Source organism: Acomys russatus, chromosome 5 (assembly GCF_903995435.1).
Source record: "Acomys russatus chromosome 5, mAcoRus1.1, whole genome shotgun sequence".
NCBI classification, from domain to species: Eukaryota; Metazoa; Chordata; class Mammalia; order Rodentia; family Muridae; genus Acomys; species Acomys russatus.
This window is the reverse complement of record NC_067141.1, coordinates 15536084-15552270: the sequence shown is the minus strand read 5'-3', so window position 1 is coordinate 15552270 and position 16187 is coordinate 15536084. Positions and strand designations below refer to the sequence as shown.

The 16187-nt window shown below is 48.2% G+C and overlaps 2 protein-coding genes across 2 annotated transcripts in view; one reads left to right on the top strand and one right to left on the bottom strand.

The window, feature by feature from the left end:
* The window catches only part of Dock1 (dedicator of cytokinesis 1), a 508411-nt gene that overhangs the window by 220548 nt on the left and 271676 nt on the right, over window positions 1-16187 (bottom strand). The gene's annotated exons all lie outside the window — the stretch shown is intronic.
* Window positions 8453-16187, top strand: part of Insyn2a (inhibitory synaptic factor 2A) — a 56573-nt gene continuing 48838 nt past the window's right edge. Inside the window, exon 1 of the mRNA XM_051145484.1 lies at window positions 8453-8642. The gene's annotated coding sequence lies outside the window, so the exon portion shown is untranslated. The remainder of the gene's footprint in view (window positions 8643-16187) is intronic.

Genomic DNA, 16187 nt, shown 5'->3' with positions numbered 1-16187 from the left:
TCTCTCTCTCTCTCATACATGTATATATTATACATAGTAAAGCACACTGACTTTCAGGTTTCTTTGCTTAATCTATCGAAACGTTTAGCCAATGGGTGCCAAGAAGAAAAAAGCCTCTATCACCACCACCTCTAGTCCCCCCAAAAAGGAAGCCCAAGAACCTCATGGTTCTTCCTTCTTTCCAGATGCATAGAAGCTTGGAAGACGCCCACTGAAGTGCCTTGCAGCAAAGGGCTGTGACAGCTGCAAGAAAGGGGTCCAGAATCGTATTCTAACTAGATGCATTTCAAATTATCAACACTAGCTATTTACAAATGAAGAATGGGAGGCAGCGTTTCCAAACACATTCCCATGCTATTCTTTGAATCCTGGGAGTAAATTTGCACATAAAATGTGTTCATAGAAATGTTTGATTGTTACTTTAGCTTAAAGGCACACTGGAACTAGCAGCAGAACACTGAGAAGTGAGGTCTGAAAACACATGTTCCTTGGAGTGTAACACACTCTTAAGGTACCATGAACAGGATTAGGCTGAATGAAGAAATCCCTGGCTGGTAGCTCAGAAGGACTATAGTAATGACCTATTCATCTAATCCTCAAGTATTTATAGTATGAAAAGAAGACATGTTAATGATTAGAAAAATGGAACTGAAAATCTCTGTGTGGACTTAGAGGTCACCAAATATAAATAGATATTTACAAAAACTTTCATACTATTCCATTGTGGACTTGGGCACTTTAAAAAAAAACAAAACAAACAAACAAACAAAAAAAACATGCCTTCCCACTCTCGGCATCCAGACTCCCCAGTAAACGCAACATCCTAAGTCAGGTAATCAATTCCTAGACCCAAATTAGCAAAATAATTTATTACACTAAGTATCAAAATGTCAAGGGTGGGCAATTAGAATTATATGCACAGCAAGCTACTGGAGGAGGAGGAGCAGGAGGAGGAGGAGAAGCAGGAGGAGGAGGAGCAGGGGAGGAGGAGGAGCAGGGGGAAAAAGAGGAGGAACAGAAGGAGGAGGAAAAGCAGGAGGAGGAGTAGGTGGAGGAGGAGCAGGAGCAGGAGGAGGAGCAGGGGGAGGAGGAGGAGCAGGAAGAAATGCTGTCCAAATTACCTGGGGCTCAGGAATGAAAGCAGGCGAGAATTCCGTATCATCTGTAAAGGCCACAGCGATATGACTTTATTACATGTGGCACAGAAAATTTTGAAGAAGGGTACTGTGGTGTACACAGAACATGTATGTTGGGACGGATCATTTTACTAACTGTCATTCGATGAAGACAATGTGTGATAATGTCACTGAAATCATATGGGGGAAGCAGAGTGCCACGCAATATAAAATGGATCCTAGTCTATTGCTGTTTCCATGCCTGGCTTCACTCTAAAGTGCAAATGACAGGTACAGTGAGAGGAGGATGTCTAGCTAAGGAAGTGGGGAAAAAAAAAAAAAAAAAAAAAAAAAAAACTTGGCCAGACTCTTAGCAGCTTGCAGCAGAGAGCTCAGCAGAGGCAAAAGACTTGACTTGGGTCAGCGTATGTCCCATGAGTGCACTGGACTGCTCTCATGGTGGCCTGGATGGAGCATTACAGCTAGCTCAGGACAAAGGTCTTTGGTATTACTTAGGGTAGGTAAGTACCACGAAGGGAATTAGAGTGGATACAGACACCCCTCACTCCTGAACGATGCTCAGCCCAAGTCAAACTACACTAACTTACCATATTATATTCTACAGCAGTGTCAAGGGCAGATGAAAATAAGGATCTGAGCAAAGCAGTTTGGCAAAGTGCAGGGCCTGCATTGGAGTCTAGACTCCAGTGCTTCCTGGCTGTGTGACCTTGGAGAAACTGCTTGCCTTTTCTGATTAACATCTGTGGAAAGTTCATCCCTATCTGTTTCACGGCCCTCTCGTGGGGACAAAAGCAGACATTACACAAAGCTCTGGGGCACAACAGGCTGCAGGCTCACCACAAGAGTGGAGCATCGTAGACATCTAGTGTGAAAAGTTGGGGGGAGGGGTGCAGGGGGGAAGGGGTGGAGGGGGAGGGGTACCGGGGGTGGGGCAGAAACAGCAAATAAAGGGAACAGCAGACATTCATTGTCTTCAGTCTCCTTCCCTTTGTCCCATCCCCTCCTGCATGCCTGGGAAGGCTAGGGACAAACAAGGACAAAACCGGAAACCCCAATGCCTGATGCTGCAAGACAAATGCCACCCTGCCCGACTGTGACTTCAGGGCTCCCTGCAATGTCCCCAAGATGCTACCTAGCCTCTGTCCAAGGACAGGCTTCAGAAGGAAGAACAGAGGACAGTGTTACCCAGAGTGGACTGGAAGACATGCCCTGAAATTTGAGAGCAATTTTTATCCTTTTTTGACCCAGTTCTGGTTAAAGGTGTCCTGTTTGGCCTGGGCAGATGCGCTGTTTTATAGCAGCTGAGCTGCAGCAGGCTTAGAAAGATGGCAGTGACAGCAGCAGCAGCAGCAGCAGCAGCAGCAGCAGCAGCAGCAGCAGCAAACACTGAGAATAGCTCTCTGGCCAGCTACCTGAATAGCTACCTCTACACCTTGGATTGGATAAGGATGGTGAGAAAACCCTGTTGTTGCCATAGGGGAGCCTGCTACCAGGGCAAATAGCTACTTCAGGCTTGCTTCCTTCGTGCATTCTGGTGGGAAAGAAGATGGCAAACCTATGAGGGGAAGCCTGGGTTGTTTTGTTGTTTTGAGGCAGGGTCTCACTCTGTATGCCTTGAACTCCTGCCTCGGCCTCCAGATAGCTAGGATTAGAGTCATGAACCACCATGGCCAGCTGCCTGTGGGCTTAATGAGAGCCCAGCACCTGAAGGCTTGGCAGAGGCCAGGAGTACATGCCCGCTCCATTCTTCCTCACCAAGTACAGCTGCTGCAGTTGTCAAAGGGAGGCTAGAACCACGGACATCCTCTTGAAAAGGGAAAACATCTCATCTCCTTTAGAAAGTTCTATTTGCACTGATTGGTTTAGGAAACCTGGGCTGGGATTTTAACCGATCTTCAAGGGGCTCAGCTCCCAAACTAATTAAATTAGTGGCCGATAAACCATCTCTGGTCTCTCATCTTGGAAGGAACAGGCAGCTGGGGAAAGGAGCCTCAGAAGAGTGTTCAAGCAGCTCTCCTCCAAGAGAGAAATATCTAGTGACCAGGACAGTAGGTAATTGGGGACAGGGAGCTTGACACAGATGGAGATGCAAGCAAAATACAAGTTCAGAAGGCAGAAAGTAGATGGCCAGAGAAATGACTGTAGAGAGTGTCTCCCTGTCTCCTGGGCTAAAGGGAGGCCTGGTTGCAAGGTCTTCTGAGCATCGTATTTGTCCTGTACTTGAGGGAGAAAGCAGAGCTTGCTACTCCTCCCACCCAACAGGGGCTCATCAGCCTGAGCGCCCTCTCCTTTGTCGAAGTGCATTGTGGGTCCACCATGTCTGCAGCAGCAGCCTCTGAGCTGGAGGGGAAAAACAGCTCACCATGGACAGTCCCACCTTGAGTCAGTTGAGAACATTAAAGTAGGAGGTGGGAAAAATCATTTCCAAGTGAGCTGTGTCACGGGGGCATCTGAGAGTCAGGAGGGCCAGGGTTTGGCGGCAGCTTCCCTCAGAACTTTCTCACCCACAGCTAAGTGTGCAGGGAGTCTGCAGAGCCCTTCCTTTCCCTTGGGTTTTGGATTCAGCAATAGAAGCTCATCTCACTGGTGAATAAGCTGCTTCATTTACAGAGATGTATTTATAAGGCATGGTGAGGATGCAGCAACAATGCTCAGACAAAATACAAAGATGAAGCAACACCTGGGTTATATATGTGAAAGAATGAGCAAGGAGGTCCCAGGCTCTGTGTCATTAGTCTCCAACAGTAGCTGGCAGCATCATACCAAGCACCACAAACATTCTCCTTGGACTCCACTTGAATGGAGTCTTTATACATTCACTGCATATGGACAGTTTGCCTGCATGCATGTCTTGTGCTCCGTATGCATGCAGTGCCCTCAGAGGCCAGCAGAGGGCATCAGCGCCCCTGAGACTTGAGTTACAGATGTCTGAGTCATCTGAGTGCTGCAACTCAAAGCCTGGTCCCTTAACCACTGGATATCTCTCCTGCAAATTAGTGATATACACCCTTGTTCTGAATGATGTTTCTTTGTGGTGGTTGTTTTTAGGGAATACTCCACACTTTGACATGACCAAGAAACTCCAACCCATGTATTTCTTAGTAGATATATAGGTTACTTTCAGTTTGGAGTTAAAACTGCCTGGGGCATTCTGGAACACGAACACACACACACACACACACACACACACACACACACACCAGTTCAATATACTATTGGTTTGGATTTTTTGTTTTGATTTGTTTTGTTTGGTTTTGGTTTTGGTTTTTCTTCAGATGGGTTTTGGTAGTTCAGGCTTGTGTCCAACTTGCTATATAACCAAGGATGACCTTGACCTTCTAAGTCTTCTGTCTCTACCTCTCAAACACTGAGTTTGCATGTATATACCATGAAGTCTGGCTTCTGCAGGCTGAGGATGGAACCCAGGCCTGCACATGCTTGACAAGTACCCTGTTAGCCTGGCCACATCTTCTGACCCATTTGTTGGCTTGGGATTTCAAGATGTGTGCACTTCCAGAAAGTCAAAGAAACAGACTATGTGGGTTAGACAGCATGGCTTTCCTTGTAGTTTTACTCTCTGGATGCCTCTACCTGTGGGAAATCTCTTTTAAAATGGCTATTTTCTCTTTTGCAAGACTACCTTTTGTAGCAAAATTCTGAAGCAAAAATCTAAGAAACCAATTTATACCTAATTGATTCCTAAAATGAGTCCACTTTCTCTTTCCAAGGAAGCTGAACATAAGGACTCATTATAAACCCTTAATATATACATCTGTTCTGTCCATGCAAAAACAGTGATGGGAAGAGCATCCATGGGCAGCAAGAAGGGCAGAATTTCTTCCCCCCAGACAGCCCCTAACACAAGGCTTGCTTCAAGGAGCTGAGCAAGAAGGTGCAGCAACCTTACCCACATGGAATAGTCAGTCCCAAGTTAACAATCCAGTGAGGTACACTCTCATCCATATCTCAATTTGTGATGGTGGACTTAGTGACGCAATAGGTAAATGAGTTCATCTATTAAAAATAAAAAAGTGTCTCAGTGGCTGGCTTATTACTGAGACAGAATTCATGACAAAAGCAGCTTAAAGAGGAAGGTTTTGTTTGGGTGTGGTCTAGAGGCGTGGTCCATCATGGTGGGGAAGGTGGGGTAGCAGGCCAATCCCAGGTAGTAGGAGTGACATGGCCGTAGATATATGGAGTTGGGACTTCTCAGACCTCCAGGAGGGGGCTGGGAAAGGGAATCCAGGTAGAAACCTCAAGGACTACACCATACCCTGACCCCCTGCAATCTACTTCCTCCAGACAAACTCCACCTTCCAAAGCTCCCATAATTTCTCCAAACATCAGCAGCAGCTGGGGACCAAGTGAGCCTGGTAGGAGCACTGTATATCTAAAGCAGGATAACGATAGACTTAGCAACAGATGAAGAACAGAGCAGCCATAGCTCAACTAGAACGCCTTCCGACCTGCCATGATAGCATTTCATCTTTTCCCTCCTCTAGGGAGCCGTTGTGGGGAATCTTCACTGACACTGTCCCTAGAGACCCGAACTAGCTCACAGTGACACGTGTGGCTGAACTCTGACCTCTTCCGGATGCCTTTCCATCTGCCTGATTTTACTCACAGAACCGCCCCGCCCCCAACCTTTAGTTTCCATCATCACTGGTGCCAATTACTGCTTCCCAGTAATGTAGTTAAGAAATAGAAAAGTGAGTTTTAAATTTATGGATTCAGAATATGGTGAGTTTTACAGAAGAGTTTTACTCTTCTAGACACTTAACAGAATTTCCAAAGATGTAAGAGCACATTGGTGGTGCTGGTGGTGGGGGTCATGTCAGGCTATCTGCTGTTACACAGCCCCAAGTCCTACACCCCCCTCCCCCTTTCTGGTTTCATCTGGATAGCAGAGTCTATTCAGGTTTGCAGGCTGTCCTAGTTAGGGTTACTATTGTTGTGATGAAACACCATGACCAAAGGCAACCTGGGGAGGAAAGAGTTTATTTCATTCACAGTTCCATATCACTGTTCATCATCAAAAGCTGTGAGGGCAGGAACCTAAGCAGGACGAAAGCCTGGAGCCAGGAGCTGATGCAGAGAGCATGCACTGAGGGCCTCTACTCACTGGCTTGCTCCTGATGGCTTGCCCAGCCTGCTTTCTTTCAGAACCCAGGACCACCAGCCCAGGGATGGTGCCACCCACGGTGAACTGGGCCCTCCCCCATCAACTGCTCATTAAGAAAATGCCTTTCAGCTGGATCTTATGGAGGCGTTTTCTCAATTGAGGTTCCTTCCTTTCAGATAACTCCAGCTTGTGACGAGTTGACATAAAAGCAGCCAACACACAGGCCTTTTCCCCAAGCCGGATCCCAACAGCTCCTGGGCTAAGTAAGCAAAGGGGCTATCAGTCAGAATTAGGAAAATCTGGGTTCTAAGGGGGCATTTTAAAGAGTGGGAAGGACAGAGTCTAGAGTCCTCAGGCTTGGCAGACACCACCACCACCACCACCACCACCACCACCACCAGGCCCAGGCATACATAAGGGAGGCCCTGAGCCTGCAGCTGGATGCTCTCACAAGACCAGATGGTCCAGTCCCTGACATCTAGCTGGGGTCTAGTAGTACATCTAGAAAACTCTTTTATCTAGGAGCATGGGTCCGTATCCTAGGGGCTCCTGAGAGAGACTTGCAAAGGGAAGTTATTTGTAATTGTAAGTTTTTATAAGGTGGTCGGGCTCACCACCTTACATAGATAATATGGCATCTCATAGAAAGCCCTTCAAAAGAGCCTCCTGTATGTAAAACAGGAGCTAGGCTCTATCAGCACACAGTATGAGAACAGAGCAACGAAGTGCGCTGGAGTACTAAGATGGGACACAGGGATAAAGGGATATACAGGAACAAACTAGAGCCTATCTCCTGTCTGGCAAGATTTGCATGCGGCAGTGGTGGTGGTGGGGGGGGGGCGGGCGGGGCGAGGGAGAGCATTTCCCATCTGTAGTCCCAACTCAATAGCCAAAACTTACTGCTATGTAAACGGTGGGGGCTACTTTCAAGTATGTTCTAGGTAGGACCTGTATTCGGGGACACTTAGTCCCAGTGTCTGCCACTCAGCCCAAACCTGCAGCGGAGAGCTTACAACAGCTGGGGGAGTTGGGCGTAAGTAATGGGAGTTGTTCTCTGCTCATGCTAGAGAAATCTCTTTCCCAAGTGTACTGCTCTCTGATCAAAACAAACACAACAATCCCCTACCTCCTCCCGGCTGCTTCTCCAGAGGGAGGGAGAGAGAGGGGGACAAGGCGGTCCAGAAGAGGGACAGTAGAGATCCCTGCTCTGCATGTCCACAAATTGTCAGCATGCAACAGACCTGCTCGTCAGGCCACTCTCTTTGTCCCTAGGCCACTAAGCAGGTTTGTCTTCCATTCCTTATTTGAAGGGTGGGCTCCTGTTGATCACAGACTTAGAAATGAAAAAGAGTGTCCCTGACCCACAGTCTCTCCAAAGACAGATATGCAGGTGAGGTGGGCTGGCGGAGTGTCCCCAGGTCCACTCCCACCTAGGGCATTGATTACCCAACTGGAGTAGGTTGTTTGACACCACAGGAAGCCATCAAAATATGGTCCCCTGCAAACAGCCCTCTCCAGAAGGAGCAATCAAGAGGGTCCCAGCGCCTGCCTAAGCTGGCTCCTGGGTAGACTCAACAAGTTCCAGGGGCCGCGCAGCGCCGCCTGCAGCCCAGAAACCCAAGGATGTGGCAGAGGAGCTCCGCGCGCAGGCGGCAGCCAGAGGCTGCTGCCAGCACCTCCTCCTTCTCCTCCTCCTTCTGCCCGCGATCCCGCTCTGGCTGGAGGGGCTCCTTCACGCTCCCGGCCCCCGCCCCACGCACGCGGCCCGGCCCGCCCCCGCCCCACCCCCGCCCCACGGGCCCGGGGGCTCCGCCCGCCTCGGTGGCAGGCGAGCGCACAGGCGGCAGGCGCGCAGCTCAGGGCGCCCTCTCTTCAGTCCTCTGGTCGCCCGGCTCCACAGAGTAGCTGGGACCTGGAGCAGCGGCCAGGACTCCCCTCTTGCTCCCTCCCTCTCTCCGCCCCCTCCTCCCGGATCTCGCTGAAGACAATTGCAGTAAATGAGGACATCTGAGGAGCACGGAGCCGGGTGGCTGTGGCTGGCTCCGCCGCGCCGCGATCGGGCGAGCGCGCGGGCATCCCCGGAGCCGGCCAAGCTACTGCCTCCCCGCGCGCGTCGCTGAGCAGGAGCCAGAGGGACTCGAGCTGCGGCGCGGGGGCCGGCCGGGCCGGGCGGGCCGAGCCGGTGGCAGTGGAGGGGGCGGGCGGCGGGAACGCAGCTGGCCAAGTCCCCGGAGCCGAGCCTCCTTCGGCGCGAGCTCGGAGATTTTTGCCGTGGATGCTCTGCCCCGAGTGCTCCGTGCCTCGCCAGGCTTGCCAGGGTCCGCGGCAAGACATGCCCGAGCCAGGCGCTGCGCCGACCTCCACTTATCAGTAAGCAGCCAAAGGTAAGCTGAGCCCAGCATGCCCTCCTCAGGCACCCCAGAGCCCGCTGCACTTGACTATGGGCAGATGGGCGCAGACCCTGACTCTTGCGCACGCACTCGCCCCTAAACCGGCTTCGCCTGGGTCCGGGACGGGCGGTTGTAGCGAGTGCAGACAGGGTGGCGGGCAGCGGCGGGGGTGGGGGGCGAGGTTACGCAACTGCATCTGGTAGGACCTAGTCGCCCAGGGGTATCTGGCAACTTTGGCAACAGCCTCCGAGGAGCGGGAATGTGATATCTATTCTAGACAAACGCCACAGCCTTGTGAGCACAGGGCATCCTTGGCCAGGCAGAACTAGGCAGGAGGGGGTGGGGATGGGCTCTGGGGAATGACCATCTCCCTGGAACGTTCGAGGTTTTGAAAGTATTATCCAAACTAAAGCGAACTGCTAAGTACAGTATAGCTGATTAACTTCAGGGAGATGTGTGTGGGGGGGGGTAAGTCTGAGCAGAGGGGCCCTGCCGCCTGGTGTTGAGCAGAGACCAAAGCACAAAAATGCCCACGTGAAACGTTGGTCTCCTTTCTCGGTTACTGGTATTGGCACCTTCTCTGAGCTTCGGGCCGGGGTCTGCATCCACTGAGCTTCTGAGTACCTGGCATCTCATATCTAACCTGCACAAGCGTGGGAAACCAAGCTATGCTGCAGAACCTCGGGAGCTGGTGAGGGCAGGATAGGAGGGGACCGGGCCAGCTCCAAGCAGGAGCGGAGAGACTAGAGCCCAAGACTGCACATCTTGCTTGTTCATGCTCAGGGTTCCAGGCTGGCATCTCAGCTGCTTGGAAAAAAAAAAAAAAAAGGAGCCTCTCCTGTGACCTCAACATTCTACAACCCTGAAAATATGCCACAAGGAGATGGAGCCAGCAATAAAGGAATGCCAGGAGTGGGGGAGGAGGGGAGCCCCTGGAGTAAATAGGGGAGGAAATGGGTGCCTTTTGCTCTCTGCAGACCAGGCTCCAGGGTCCCTTCTGCTCTCCTGGTGCAGGTCTGAGGCTGGGGGACTGGCCGCCCTGTTGGGCCCATGAGCTAGAAGCAGTAGGCTAAGCAGTTGAATTTGACCTTGTCTGCTTGGGTGCTGAAATTCAGCCGAAGCATCCCGAGGTGAAACTGTCAAGAGTGGGAAGGAACTTCAGGCAAAGCCCTGTCTTGGCTAAGAACCTAGGAGATCATCTCAGAGCACTAAGGCAAGGGCTAGCACAGGGTTGAGGTCAACAGCTTGAAGGTTTTCTCTTGAAAAATGACTTGATATGGGGAGGGGGGGGGGTGGTTGTTACTTTTTCACAACCCGATCAGGGGCACAGTCAAGGTTACAGGGCTAAGGACTTGATTTAAAAAAAAAAAAAATAGCATTCAAATCATAAAAGCTGGATCACACCCCATGAGTAGTTCATAAATAAGGGTCCTGCCTTGGGAAGCTGATGGAAAGGCTGGACAGACAGTGATCATTTCACTCCGCAGAGGCGGGACATGCTGGGGGCTTACTGTTTATTCACGGTGTGCTCTTTCTTACATTCACATCCTGTTGAATGCTCCTTCTCAAAGTTCATATTTGTCTTTGAAAAAAAAATTTTTTTTTTTTTACAAGCATGATTAGCAAACATGCACAAAACAGCTCAGACCGGGGAATGGAAGAAGTCCTGCCATCTGCATACCTCACCAGATATCACTAGTCTACTGTCTGTGTTTACTACTTAACATGGGAGGTTACTGCTCTCCAGGACCGGTTTATAAGAACTGAATTTGGTAGGGAGGGAGCCTAGCATATCTATCACTTATCACGATGTGGCATGAATTATGTGAGCTAAAGAGTTTTGTTTTCTTTATTAAATCCATCTTTTCCTTAAAAAGGTAGAGTAATTCAATTTCTTTCTTTCTTTTTTTCTTTTTTTTCTTTTTTTTTTTTTTTTAACCTGATACAAAGCCCTCTCTTTAAAGACAGGATGTCCTTGAAAAGCAAAGCGTGTCTTAAAATGACAACAGTTACCATGACTTTCTGTTTTATTATCCTGATTAAGGCACTGGGGGTTTGACATAAATCAGGTCCATTATTCCATTTGAGAAACATAACTAGTAGTTAAGAGGCAGGCTAATAAGGCAAGCCCATCTACGACAGTCCAGTAATCCTGTTACCTCAGTTTACCACAGAGCTCCTCTGCAGTCACAATTATTTTGCCCCTTGAAAGAAGAGGCAATTTTTGACTTTTGTTTTCTCCTTTGTAGATAAAAAATTTAAGAGCTACATAATAAAAGGAAAGCCCATGCGAGACAGGCACCCATCTCCAAGGAAAGAGCCCTTACACAGTAGAGTTCACAGGAAACACAGGTGAGGCTGAGAAATGCCAGGCTATCCAAGTGAGAGACCAGCTACTTACCCCCTTCCTTGCTCCACTGCATGGCCACCTCACTGAGAGAGACAGCCACTGCACTCCCTTGTAGATGCAGAATACTTTTGTGCGGACCAGGCAGCTTCTTAGACAATGATGTTCAGAAATGGCCAGCGGCATAGCGGCGAAGCAGGCCCCAGGACAGGTCTTGCTGCAGAAGAGCAGCAACGAAGCTGCCAAAGACCTTAATTTTATAACACCCTAGACTGACCAACTAGATGCCTAAGCAGATGCATAACAGAGAAGCTGTTAACAGATCATTCAGGGCACCACACCAATTATACAGAATGGAGGTGGCTCACATCCTCCTGGGAATGGAAGGCCATAAGGACCCCCAGACAGAGGGAGAAGGACTGTTTTCCCTAGCTTCTTCAGAAATGTGACAGCTGTGTTCATCACCCGGACTCTTTGTAACTCCAGAGACCTGTGTTCTCTAGCCCAAAATTAACTGACATAATTTATGATGTGGAACCTTTATATTTGATTTTAATATTTCATGGCATTGTGGAGTGGCTTCAATATTTTAAAGCAAAATTTAATATGATTGATATGACATGACAACACACATATCTCCATGAAGTTCCAAGATGTTCAGAGAAGCCTTTATTCAAACTTAAATTAATCTATCTTTATGTAAACACAGTAAAACATCATGACCTTTAATCAGATCACTTTTTTTAAAAAAGTGTTTATCTTATACCTTGAGGACTGAATACAGATTTGTATGGCCTTGGAAAATTCACATAAACAAGGTGTTTGGATGACGTTGCATACTAAGCAGTCAGACATCCGGAGGGTTAGATTTGAACCACTCAACCACATCTGAGGATGTAACTATTTCAGTCCCTGAAGGCAGAGAGGCATCTCCAGGCAACCAAGATCCTGACCTCAGATTAAGAAACGGGAGAACTTCAGAGGCCTCTCCTGGTCTTCACTCACCGGGCTCCTAAGTCATTAGGGTGTTCAGCTTGGATTGGAGAATCAGTTCAAGCTGGGCATGAGAGAAAACCAAACCTCAATATAGAGAAAGTAGAAATAGGAGTCAAAGAGTTTGTGTCTCTAAATCAGTCTGTAAACCTTTGGGACAGTACACCACTGCGCAGGGATTTGGGAAGAACTCTCCCCGATTTTGTAGAGTACGGAGCTGATAATTTAAAGCACTGCATATTCATAGATATGTCCAGTGGACACATCATCCTGGGATCAGGGAGGCTGAGAAAGAAAAGACTAGGGAGAAGCTCATCCATGCAGATTGTACATTCACAGAAGTTCCACTATTTTAACCAATGAAGTGAAGAAACAATAGCAATCCTACAGGCATGACAAAAGGCTCCTTAAAGTTTGCATTGCAGTTACTATGGAAAATTCCAGTTCGATCTTTGATCATCTAGCCTAGGGCATAAAATGGAAGCAGTGAACTACAGACTAGGAGGGGTGTGAGGGAAAGCTGCGGAATTCAGAATGCTGACAACCAGCAGCTTTGCAAATCTGAAGTTCATCTCTCCACTTCAACAACCCCGAGAAGCCACAGGACAGGCTGGTGCTGTGGCCCTCTGTCAGCTGCCATGTAGAGGAGACTCTGAGGGACACCAGACCCATTGCCAGCGTTGTGTTCCTGGTCCATTTCGTCACGTGACATGGATCCCACCCGGACACATTGTTCTTGGGGGTTATCCTAGACTGGTCAACTGTCTCCTTTTAAAATCTCTTCCACGTGTTTTCAGTAGTTAGATTCTAGGTAGCTCTGATGGCATCTGCAGTTTGACATTTGGCAAAGGTTTGGGTTTTAGCATTACATGGTGACCAGACACAGTTTCAAGCCACTCTGAGAAGGAACCAGTAGGGCAAAGGGGGCCTCACAGATGCTTTCAACAAGAATGTATATTGTGAGAAGACAAAGTGTTGATATCCAGACAGGAGCCCAGCTCAGAAGGTGCTAGGGGTGAGAACTGACTGGTGCAAATGGTGGCTGGTGGCACTGAGGCTGGATAGAGAGGCGGGGCAGCTATGACAGAAATCTCTAACCGTGAGATCCTTGTGACATGGGTGGAAGATGTTCAGCCCAGGGGGTGAGTAGTTCTAATGAAAACTTAAGGCTGGGAGCCAGCAGGGGGGCTGGGAGGGGGGAAGATGGGGTGAGTACCTGGAATTAAATGCTACTTGAAAAAGGGAAGGTACGTCGTCGTCATCATCATCATCATCATCATCATCATCATTATTATTATTTTAAATCATTTCTAATCTAAAGCATCAAGGATGCTTTCAAAGAGGGGAGAATGGATGGTTGAACCTGGAGACTCGCAACTCAAAGAGATCTTCAAGGAAGAACCACCGCACTATTTAGTAACAGGTGCTCGATGAATATTTGATGAGGCTATTAACAGCAAACCTAGTCAGTAACTTCACTGGAAATCCAGGCGATCCTGGCTGCTAGCAACTCTTCTTGCTTCTTTCTTTCTTTCTTTTTTCACTCATTCAAAAAGAAGGACAAAAAGGCATGATAAAAGGTGATAAAAGGAGAGGCTGCTTTTAGACTGACAATAGGACCTTATTTCTAACCTTTCTGTGTTTAGAAAAGAGATAGGGAGCCAAAGCGCTGTTTCTTCTCCCCAGCTCACAATCAGGATCTTTTTTGTTAAAAAAAAAAAAAAAAAAAAAAAAAAAAAAAAAAATTCACTTGGGTAGAGATTGAGTTTTTAAAGGAAGAATACCTTTGAACCGACTAACCTTGAGAAATAAACCAGAGGAAGAAGGCATGTCTAACTCTCTGCCTTCCTGTAGATGAAGGCTCTCACACCCAAGAGCTGACTTTCCAAGTCCAAGAGAATGTTTTGCAAGAGTTCTACCAGCTTGAAGAATTCACTGGGCCAGGCTGAGACACCCAGCATCTGCCTCTGGACCCTTAACCACACAACACCGTGACACCAACTTCATTCTTCTCTGTGCCAGGCCCATCTAGTCATCACTGAGGTTTAAAAAGTCTGTAGAGTGGTGCATGCAGCTCCCTCCCTCCCTCCCTTGACGCCCCCCCCCCTTGAGAGCACACAACACACATGTCTACATTCCACTGCCAATGGACTTGAGACTCCCACAGCCAGCACTCTGTATCTAGGATATGGTGCTGGTGTGCTGCAGGTGGGAGAATGGAGACTTGGAAGCTTTGAGGGCGTCAAGCTTCTTACTTTCTTTTTTTTTTTTTAATTCTTTAATTTTATTAATTTATTCATATTACATCTCGATTGTTAGCCCTTCCCCTGTTTCCTCCCATTCTTTCCTCCCTCCCATTTCTCTCCTCCCCGCAGATCTGGATCCTGGGGTCCTCCTCAAACTAAGGCACCAGCCAAGGAGAATATAGGCAGTAAGCTTCGAACCCCTACCAGTACCTAGCTGACGAACAGGATATTCTCCACCGTTGAGTGGAGAGTGAGATCTGACTCTCACACGAACTCTGGTGCCCCTTTTCTGACCACGTCCCCTGGATGGGGAGACCTGGTGGCACTCAGAGGAAGGATAGCAAGTTACCAAGAAGAGACTCGATATTCTAAGAGCATATATAGGGGGAGGAGGTCTCCCTCAGTCACAGACATAGGGGAGGGGAGAAGCTTCTTAACTTTTAAGCCCTAACTTGCATTTCACTTCTCATTTAAGAGCGCAGTGTCATGACTTCTCCCCGCTGGTTGTTGTGTGTGCCGGTTTGAATAGTGGCTGCTAGTTCTACGGCTTCACTAAAAATAATGTGTGCCTTCATTTAATTTATTTTTGTCTTGGTATTTGCATTCCTCTTCATATGTATTAACTCTCTCTGGGTACATTTCTTATTTACTGTGTCTATCAAAGTCACTGATGTGGCAAATTTACCCAGGGTTATGCAGAGTGGTGACATCACTGAGTCCGTGCAAATATGACCCAGTCTTACTCAGCGGGGTTGACACCCCATGACCCTCCACAGACACACACATTAATAATACATAAAAATTAAAAAAAAAAAGTGGAAGAAATCAAGGAAGTGGGGAAGAAAAATAACAAAAGACACAAGCTACTAGTTTACCTTCATAAACACACTATCAGAATGATGTGGGGAAGCCAAGTGTGGCTGTGCACATCTTTAGTCTTGGCATTGAGGATTCTGAGGCAAGGGGTTCACTATGAGTTCAAGACCAGCCAGGCCAATCAAAGCAAACTCCAGGATAGCCAAAGCTACACAGTGAGGCCCTGAGTCGAAAACAGAACAAAACCCAACATACATAAAATGGTCAAGGAGTTAATGCTCCCTGGTCTCCCCATCCAGACACTGATTTAACAGGACTGGGGTAGGGACTAAATATACAGTCTCGCTCTTTTATAATACCTTGCTTCTAACCCAAACTGTGCCATTGCCTAGAGCAAGTCTAGGGGGTCAATCCTTAAGGAAAAAGGCATCTCTTTTTCTTCTGTGGGAGGACAGCTGCCCTCAGGTTTTCCTCTCCTGCCAAGCCAGACTGCTTGTTTTAAACACACACACACACACACACACACACACACACACACACACACACACACACACTTCATCAACACTCAAGTCCTCCTCCAAAGCTGCAAGCCTGGGAACATGGAGCAAGGCCACTGAAGGACTGTCTCAGAGCTCTATTTCCCTTGGCTCCTGATGTCTGTAGGGAGTTCCTCACAGACTGTCAGACCCAATCATTACTGCTCATCCTTGGCTTGTTCTCATGGACTATACAATCTTACTCTTGTTCTTTCTTCTCGCCATGATCTTTGTAAAACACCATGGAGGTCCGAGATAGAGGCACACTCAGGAATATCACGTTGGCCTGCTACTAGACTGACCCTTGAGCTGTCTGTCTGTGGAGTTTTATACCCCAGTTGCCTGCCTGCCTGGCCTTCGTTCTGCCCCAGAACCCCGTGTCAAGTTCTATTCTGGGTGGAGAAAGGGTTGATGCAACTCTACTCAAGCTGCTAAAAGCCTGACAGTGGGGTCCAAGGCCACCCAAGCTCTCTGTACCTTCCTCTAGTGCAAAGCGACTAAGACACATCATAGTTCAACTGGCTCTTTGTCACTGAGTGCCCCTTCTTTTGTCAGGATGTGCCCGTCTCTGTCCACCAATGTGTCTTTCCACTCCCTACTC